This window comes from Mus caroli, unplaced genomic scaffold, assembly GCF_978045245.1.
Source record: "Mus caroli unplaced genomic scaffold, Mus_caroli_1 scaffold_6, whole genome shotgun sequence".
Taxonomy (NCBI): domain Eukaryota; kingdom Metazoa; phylum Chordata; class Mammalia; order Rodentia; family Muridae; genus Mus; species Mus caroli.
Genome location: NW_028227261.1, coordinates 138,269,497 through 138,277,208, shown reverse-complemented (window position 1 = coordinate 138,277,208; position 7,712 = coordinate 138,269,497). Strand labels below are relative to the sequence as shown.

At 39.1% G+C, this 7,712-nt stretch overlaps 1 pseudogene; it reads left to right on the top strand.

Annotated features, from left to right (window-relative positions):
• The first annotated feature begins 2,955 nt into the window (after window positions 1-2,955).
• Window positions 2,956-3,882, top strand: LOC110292402 (mortality factor 4-like protein 2; annotated as a pseudogene).
• Window positions 3,883-7,712: the final 3,830 nt, after the last annotated feature.

The following is a 7,712-nucleotide window of genomic DNA, read 5'->3' as shown; positions in this document are numbered from 1 at the left end:
TGCATACAAAAAACACACCTCAGCAATAAAGACAGATATTACCTCAGAGTAAAGGGCTGGAAAAAGGTTTTTGAAGCAAATAGACTCAAGAAACGAGCTGGTATAATCATTCTATCATCTAATAAAATAGACTTTCAACCAAAATAATCAAAAGAGATGGGGAAGGACATTTGATACTCATCAAAGGAATAATCTACCAAGATGTCAACCTCAATCTGAACCTTATGTCCAAAATGTAAGGGTACCCACATTTGTAAAAGAAACATTACTAAAGTTTAAATCACACATAGATCCTAACACATTATTAGTGGGAGAGTTCCATATCCTACTCTCACCTATGGGAAGGTCTTTGAGATAGTAGCTGAACAGAGAGATGATGAAACTAACTGATGTTATGAATCAAATGGACTTAACAGATATCAACAGAATATTTTGCCCAAACACAAGGAATACACTTTCTTCTCAGTACATCATGGAAACTTCTTCAAAATTGACCATATACTCAGTCACAAAGCAAGTCTCAACAAATACAAGAAAATTCAATTAAGCCCTTGAATCTTTTCATTATCACCATGTATTAAAATTGAACTTCAACAACAACAGAAACAGGAGAAAGCCTACAAACACATGGAAAGTGAACAACTTTCAACTCACTGACTACTGGGCCAATGAAGAAATGACAAAAGAAATCAGACATTCTACATTCAATGAAAATGAAGGCACAGCATACCCAAACTTAAGGGACACAATGAAACAGTGCTAAGAAGAAATTTCATAGCACTAAGTGCCTTCATAAAGAGATATGATAGATCTCATACTAACAACTTAACAGAGCACCTGAAAGCTTTAGAACAAAAAGAAGCAAGCACCCCCAGGAGTAGATGGCAGGAAATAATCATTCATGACCAAAATCAATGACTTAGAAGCAGAACAATACAAAGAATCAACAAAACCAAGAGCTGGTTCTTTGAGAAAATCAGCAAGATAGACAAACCCTTAGCCTAACTAACTAAAAGGCAGAGAGACAGTATTCCAAAAAACAAAATCAGAAATTAAAAGGGAGACATAACAACAGACACTGAGGTTATTAAAAAAATATTAGGTCTTACTTCAAATATCCTGTACTCCACAAAAATGGAAAATCTTAATGAAATGGATATTTTCTATCAATGTTAAATCAAAATCAGGTAAACTATTTAAAGAGTCCTATAACCCATAAGGAAATATAAGCAATCATTAAATGTCTCCCCCCACCCCCAATGCCAGGGCCAGATGATTTAACACAGAATTCTTGTAGACTTTTAAAGAAGAGCTAATATCAATACTCCTCAAACTATTACATAAAATAGATACAGAAAGATCATTGCTAAACTCATTCTAGGAGGCCACAGTCACCCTGTTACTTAAACCACACAAAGACTCAACAAAGATAGATAATTTTACATGGACTTTCCTTATGAACATTGACGCAAAAATACTCAATTAAATAATTGCAACCTGAACCGAAGATCAAATCAAAGAAATCATCTACCACGACCAAATAGACTTCTTTCTAGGGATGAAGGGATGGTTAAACTCTTGAAAATCCATCAGCATATGGATTAATATATGGATTCACCATATAAATAAACTGAAAGAAAACACCCACATGAGCATCTCATTAGATCCTGGAAAATCCTTTGACAAATTCCAACACCCTTTCATGTTAAACATCTTGGCAAGATCAGGGATACCAGGGCCCATACCTAAACACAATAGAGGCAATACCCAGCAAGCCAATAGCCAACATCAAACTAAATGGAGAGAAACTTAAAGCAATTCCACTAAGATCAAGAACAAGACAACACTGTCCATTCTTTTCTAGTACTATAGTACTTGGAGTTCTAGCTAGAGCAATAAGACAATTAAAGGAGATCAAGGTGAAAAGAAGTCAAAGTATCATTATTAGCGGATGATATGATTCTGTCTCTGTCTCTGTCTCTCTCTGTCTCTGTCTTTCTGTCTTTTTGTCTCTCTGTCTCTGTCTCTCTCTGTCTCTGTCTCTCTCTGTGTGTGTGTATGTGTGTGTGTGTGTGTGTGTGTGTGTGTGTATGTGTGTGTGTGAGTACAGGAAACTCCTATAGATGATAAACACCTTCACCAAAGTGGCTGGATATAAAATTAACTAAAAACAAAACAAAACAAAACAAAACAAAACAAAACAAAACAAAAACTACCAGTAGCCTTCCTTTATATAAACAATCAGGCTGAGAAAGTAATTAAGGAAACAAAACCCTCACAGTAGCCAAAAGTGCAAAATTTCTTAGTGTACTCTAACCAAGCAAGTGAAAAACCTGTATGAAAAGAACTTCAAGTCTCTGGAAAAAAAATTGAAGATCTCCTGTGCTTATGGTTCGGTAGGACTAATATAGTAAAAACGGCCATCTTACCAAAAGCAATCTATGGATTCAATGCAATTCCTATCAATTTCCAACACAATTCTTTATAGACCTTGAAAGAACAATCCTAAACTTTATATGGTAAAACAAGCAAAAAAAATACAAGATAGCTAAAAGAAGCCTGTATAATAAAAGAACTTTTGGAGTTATTACCATCCCGGATTCAAGCTGTACTACAGAGTAATAGTAATAAAAACTTCAGGGTTCAGTATAGGAACAGATAGGTTGATCAATGGAATCAATTTTAAGACTCTAAAATAAACCCACTCACGTCTGGACACTGGATTTTTGACAAAGAAGGCAAACCCATACAATGCAAAAAATGTATTTTCAACAAATGGTACTGGTCTAACTGGATATTTCCATATAGAAGAATGCACGACTATGGCATTTGGAGGAGCAGCAGTGATCACAGGCCAGCTTCTGGAACATACTGGATTCTCATTTCAGGTCATCATCAGAAAAGCTATGTTTACTCTACAGTTAAGATCAGGATATCTGACCCTGGTTGCAGAACCATTCCTGGTTGCAGAATACAGGGTTGTATTCCCACTTCATCTTTCCAGGCCATCCTAGGAGAGTACTAGGAATCCTTGGAAGGGAAAGAAGGAACATTGTTGGTTGGAATAAAAACAGGATTGAATGAGTTCCAGAAAGCAGGCTTCTCAAACTCGTGGACAACAATCTGCAGAAGAAGACAACTTTAAGAAACCAATTTGAGGCAATATGCAGAGAAATAAGATGAGAGGAGCTGCCTCAGGAAAGAAGTCAGCTGGTTCGCAGCCAGAGAATCTTGGTCCAGCTCTGCCAGGAAGATGGGGAGGTTGCTCTGCTGAGAACTACCCCCCTACTGGTTCTGTGCGGAAGACAAGGAAGAACAGAACAAGCAGAAGACTCCTGACAACGGATATGTGGCAGTACCAGTGAAGTGCCCGAGCCACCTCGGAAGAAAGGGACATGGGCCGACCCCACTGTGGAGAAAGAGGAGGCATTCAAGAGTAGGATGGAGGTAAAGGTGAAGATCCCTGAAGAATTAAAACCATGACTGGTGGATGACTGGTACTTGGTTACTAGGTGGAAGAAGTTGTTACAGCTCCCTGCTGAAAAGAATGTAGATGCCATTCTTGAGTATGCCAATTGCAAGAAATCACAGGGAAATGTTGATAGTAAGGAGTATGCAGTTAGTGAAGTTGTGGGAGGGATAAAAGAGTATTTCAATGTGAGGCTGAGCACTCAGCTGCTGTACAAGTTTGAAAGGCCTCAGTATGCTGAGATTCTGTTGGCTCACCCTGAGCTATCTGCCTCATTCCTTATGCAAAGAATTTTGCCTCTTTGCTTACTGCCAGTCATTACGAAGTGGCTTCTGCTGACTATTATTGCAAAGCCTGGTGAAGTTCTACTGACCACTCAGTATTGTTTGGTATCTGTAAACACTTCTGTTTAGGCCTTTCATGGTATAATTGACGCTCTTTAAAACTGTCAATGGATAGCCGGGCGTGGTGGCGCACGCGAGGCAGAGGCAGGAGGATTTCTGAGTTCGAGGCCAGCCTGGTCTACAAAGTGAGTTCCAGGACAGCCAGGGCTACACAGAGAAACCCTGTCTCGAAAAAAAAAAACAAAAAACTGTCAATGGAAAACAGGGCTTATGTTTCACTTGGTTTTCCTGTTCTGTTGTGGACAGAAAATAAAAGGAGTGCCTAGCTCCTTTCCTCATTTCAAAGCTACCAGTGTATGCAGTAATTTGACAAAGAAGAAATTCAGTAGACCATTTTATTGTCTAGTTGACAATATTGCTTGAATGCTGGTGGTTTTATCCCTTTGACACTACACAGTTTTCTAATATAAGTTAATGCTATGTGATGAGATGCCCTGGTTCCTAGTGCCAAAGGTTAAACTTAATTTATATATCTGGAAACCCGTTCATTTGTGCTTTTTAAAAAATTTATTTATTTATTTGTTTGTTTATTTATGTATGTATTTAATGGTGCTTGACATCTGAAAACAGCCCATCCTCTGAAAGTCCATCTTTGTTCTTTCTTAGGCTTTCATTCTATCTTTGTTCAAATTGTTGAAGGATGGTGATTTGTTTCCTGGTTTTTGTATTTGAGTCTAATGCACATTCTAATATGATAGAGGCAATGCAGTATTATATAGCCACAGTTTTCTGAAAAGTTGATATTTTAGGAATTGTATTTCTGATCTTAAATAAAAGTTGTTTCTAAATTTCAAAGCAAAAAAAAAAAAAAAAAACCCAAAAAACAAAAGAAGAATGCAATAGATCCACATTCACTACCCTGCATAAACCTCAAGTCTTAGTGGATCAAAGAGATCTACATGAAACCAGATACACTAAATCTAAGAGACGAGAAAGTGGGAAATAGCCTTGAATGCATTAGCACAGAGGGCAACTTCCTGAGCAGAAGACCAATGTCTCAGACTCTACAATCAACAATTGATAAGTGGGACCTCATGAAGCTGAAAAACTTCTGAAAAGTAAAGGACACTGTCATTAGGACAAAAAGGCAACCTACAGATTGGGCAAAGATCTTTGTCAACCCTATATCAAAGAGAGTGCTAATTAGTATCCAAAATATATAAGGAACTCAAGAAGTTAAATACCAACAAACCAAATAACACAATTAAAAATGGGTAACAGAGCTAAACACAATTCTCAACAGAGAAATTTTGAGTGGCTGAGAAGCACTTAAATGTTCAGTGTTCTTACTTATTAGGGAAATCCATATCAAAATAGCCCTCAGAATGGCAATATCAGAAACTCAAGCAATGGAACATGCTGGCAAGGGTGTAGAGCAAGAGGAACATTCCTTCATTGCTGGTGGGAGTGCAAACTTGTACAACCATGCTGGAAATCAATATGTCAGTTTCTTAGAAGATTGAAAATAGTAATGCCTGAAGACCCAGATATACCATTCCTGGGAATATACCCAAAAGATGCTCCACCATACCACAAGGATATGTGCTCCACTTTGTTCATAGCAGCTAGCTTTGTTCATAATAGCGGGAAACTGCTAACAACCCAGATGATGCCTCTCAACTGAAGAATGGTCATAGAAAATGTTTATTTACACAATGGAATACTACTTAGCTATTAAAAAACAAGGGCATCATGAGTTTTGTTAGCAAATAGATGGAACTTGAAAATATCATCCTGAGTGAGGTAACCCAGATCCAAAAGGACATGCATGATGTGTATTCACTTATAAGTGGATATTAGCCATAAAATATAGGACACACACACTACAATTCACAGACCCAAATAAGCTAAACAAAAAAGATTCAAGCCTTTGAATCTTACATAGAAGGGGGAATAAAACAGTTATGGAGGCAGATTGAGCGAGGGAACAGAATGGGAGAGGGAATGAGGCTCATTCAGGAACAGATGTGGGGAGAGACAGGAGAGAGGGCCAGAGTTCCAGGAGAATTCGTGGGAATAAGCAGCTGACAGGAGTGTGTATGGGGATATCTCTGGGTCATGCCAGAGACCTGGGATGGGAGAAGCTCTTAGCAGTGGGAATCTAGAGCCTGAAGTGTCTACCCCCTTTAGCTAGACAGGAATCAACCCTTCCACAAAACTCTCCACCCAAAATTTGTCCTTACAAGAACACAGGGACAAAGATGGAGCAGAGACTGAAGCAATAGCCAATCAATAACTGGCTTAACTTGAGATCCATCCCATGGGCAAGCACCAATCCCTGACACTATTTATCAGTGATACACTGTTATGCTTGCAAACAGGAGCCTAGCATAACTGTCCACTGAGAGGCTCTACCCAGCATGAAACATGCAAAGATTCACAGCCAAATGCTGGACAGAACTTGGGGAGTGTTGTGGAAGAATTGGGGGAAAGATTGAGGGACCTGTAGTGTATAGGAACCTCACAGGAAAACCAACAAAGTCAACTAACCTGGACACTTTTGGGCTCTCAGAGACTGAACCATCAACAAAGAACATATGTAGGCTGTACCTAGGCTCGCTGCACATTGGTAGCAGATGTGTAGCTCAGTCTTCATGTGTCCTCCTATAACTATAACAGGGGCTGTTGCTAAACCTGTTGCCTGCCTATAGATATAATATCCCTAACTGGGCTGCTTGGTTTAACCTCAGTGAGAGAGGATACACCTAGCCCTGCAGAGAGTTGATGTGCCAAGGTCTGGGGATACCCAGGGATCCTCCACCTTCTCAGAGGAGAAGAGGAGGGAAGAAATGGGGTAGGGACTAGGTAAGAGGGGGCTGGGAGATATACAGCCCTCAGGATGTAAAGCAAATAAAGATATTTATCAGAAAAAATAATATTTATATTCGGCAAGAGTTGCTGGCAGAACTGGAAAGGTGAACTTTTATCACTTACCTGTATTATTTTTTTCTTACTAATTACTGAAATAAAAAAATTAATGAAGATTTATATTCACAGAGAGCAGGCTTTGTACCCACACCGTGACTTCCTGCCATTGACTCTCATGCTATTTATGCTAACAAATGCTGCAGATGGAGATGTGTTAAAACTCAGAAGTCCTGTTCTAGAGTGACTCTCTTTTTCTATACAGAGCATCCCTTGCCATTGAAGAGGTAAAACTTAATTCCTGGCAGGCAGCCCAGTTGAGTAAATGCGTTTCTTTTATTTGAGAAAGACAACTTGTACATATTTGTCATAGCAACATGTCTTAAATTATACTCTATGTGTGTTTTAATTACATCATAAGAGGAATCTTTTGTTGATAGAATTCTCCATTTGAAGACTTATCTCTTGTTTTCAGTATGTTACTTTAAGCAGTCATTTATGTAAGAATGCATGGTGCTTTGGAGGTGGTGTGGAAGGGAGAAGTGAGGAAGGTGGTTGAGCCTTCTCATGAGAAAGTGAGAATGTGTGACTCCAGGCCATCCATTTGACTAGGTGGCAGGTCTGTGGAAGAGAGCCTCCACTTGTATGTAGCTCATTCTTATGCATCTGAAGAAGAACAAAGAAGGGCACGTGCAGAGGAGAGAGATTCTACAGAGACCCATGTGATGGTGCTTGATAGTAAATGTCAGCCCTGCAAGGCCATCTGCAGTAGGAATTGGGTGAAATATGGAGGATCAGTGCTTGGCCTGAGCGGGTGGATTGGGGCTGTGAGCCAAGTTTTATGCAAGCAAAGGTGATTTCTGAAGAGCTAGAGCAGAAACGGCTGATTTGGGTTACAATAGTAATTCAAGATGGCCATAATGTTTTTGTAGTGTTTCCCTTTCCATATTCTCTCTATGAATACCAGGTGGCAA